The following is a 1861-nucleotide window of genomic DNA, read 5'->3' on the forward strand; positions in this document are numbered from 1 at the left end:
TCGTCACCTCATGACCGCACGAGGGTGAATAATGAGATTGACTAATTGAAAGAGACCGCTATAGCTACGGATTAGTATTTGACTGTTTACGTGCGTGCGTTCGTGTCTGCATGATTGTTGGAGCCTATAATTAACATAATTTATAGACAAGGGATTTAAAAGTTTTTTAGATTGTTTTCTCCGTTGTGATTTTATGTTTTTCCAAGATTTATAACTTTAAGAAATTTATGAAGTAACTTGTGGAACAAAATTGGGCCCGTCCGGGATTCGAACCCGGGACCTCGCGCACCCGAAGCGCGAATCATACCCCTAGACCAACGGGCCGTTGAGGAAAGTCAAATTAGCCTTGATTTTATCCTATTGATCTTAAACCTTTTGCAGTAATACCTTTGAAACAAAATTGGGCCCGTCCGGGATTCGAACCCGGGACCTCGCGCACCCGAAGCGCGAATCATACCCCTAGACCAACGGGCCGATGGGAGAAGTCAAATTAGCCTTGATCTTATCCTATTTATCTTAAACCTTTTGTAGTAATACCTTTGCAACAAAATAGGGCCCGTCCGGGATTCGAACCCGGAACCTCGCGCACCCGAAGCGAGAGTCATACCCCTAGACCAACGGGCCAATAAAACAATTGAAACTATACCATCGTCTTAACCAATTGAACAAATTATAATTGAGCCGAACTGTTTGCTAAATTGCCTTTAAAGATGTTCAGGAAATTAAGACAAAATGTATATTTAATCTCAACGTTACATCAAAATAAAAACAATCTTTGTAGATCTACACTTATAAAAAAACATCATAGAAAAACTGTACCCCCCCCCCCAACCCCAAAATAAAAACGTTCCCAAGAGAAGACTATATTGCACCAATGTCTTCTGGGAAGACGATACTTACCGTCCATGTCTTTTCCGATCCTAATCTAGTAGGCCTAACTACACTGGGGCCACTATTGTATTGCCCTTGAAGACCTCCCTGGTATAAAAACATCTTTAAAATTCCTTACACAAACAGGCCCCCCTAGTACGTCAGTGGTTATTGTAATTTAGCGCAGTTAGATAGGCAGTTTTTCTGGGAAAACAGTGACAACCAACGTTGGTTGCGTCTGTTATGATGAGACAGTGGCTCGTGTAATTATGTATATGAAGGCGCCGGTTTTTTCCAAGTATACACAGATAAATATCTAACGTTTTTATTTACAAAGTTGTTATTCGCGGTTTAGGAGAAATTTGCCTGTACTTTCTTGGAATGCAATTATGTCTAGTTAAGACTTAATCTACTTTAGTTTTCAATCTTAAGTAAATATTAACTCTGAATAAGTTGAAATGATACATAAGCGTAACCAGATCTGAGTATTATTTATTTTAAATGTATCTAGCAGGGTCCTATAATTCCTATAAATCCTATATTTTTGAACCTGTAAATTAAGGGGGATGTTAATTCTTTGGGAAATCAATTTTGAGTCGAAAATGTTCTATGCTTCTATCGCCTCCATTTTGTTTACCACATGGGACAATGCTGTTTTCGAGTTAAGATTGTTGTTGGAGTATTTTACGGATGACCCCTTAAATTTAATTAAGAAACTGATTTAAACAAAGATTTCTAATTTAATTTAATTAAGGGATCATCCCTAAAACACTGAGTCAAATCATAACTCGACAACAGTGTCCCTTGTGGTAAACAAAATGAATTTCGATAGAAGTATAGAACATTTTCGACTCAAAATCGATTTCCCAAAGAACAAACATTCCCCTTAATTTATACCACCAGAATTATCAAATTTAAAACTATTATTGTTTATGTTTACAAAAATATACAAATAAATTTATATAATATAGTTATTTCTCTAAGGTCTTGT

At 36.9% G+C, this 1861-nt stretch overlaps 3 non-coding genes across 3 annotated transcripts; all 3 read right to left on the bottom strand.

The window, feature by feature from the left end:
- Positions 1 to 252: 252 nt before the first annotated feature.
- On the bottom strand, positions 253 to 324 carry TRNAP-CGG (transfer RNA proline (anticodon CGG)). Its single transcript has one exon. It is a non-coding gene; the product is annotated as a tRNA-Pro (tRNA).
- A 78-nt stretch (positions 325 to 402) lies between these two features.
- Positions 403 to 474, bottom strand: TRNAP-CGG (transfer RNA proline (anticodon CGG)). The gene has a single exon. It is a non-coding gene; the product is annotated as a tRNA-Pro (tRNA).
- Positions 475 to 552: 78 nt separating this feature from the next.
- TRNAP-CGG (transfer RNA proline (anticodon CGG)) lies at positions 553 to 624 on the bottom strand. Its single transcript has one exon. It is a non-coding gene; the product is annotated as a tRNA-Pro (tRNA).
- Positions 625 to 1861: the final 1237 nt, after the last annotated feature.

Source organism: Phalangium opilio, unplaced genomic scaffold (genome assembly GCF_054372755.1).
Source record: "Phalangium opilio isolate 3A_F unplaced genomic scaffold, DU_Popi_V2 ptg000041l_1, whole genome shotgun sequence".
Classification (NCBI taxonomy): domain Eukaryota; kingdom Metazoa; phylum Arthropoda; class Arachnida; order Opiliones; family Phalangiidae; genus Phalangium; species Phalangium opilio.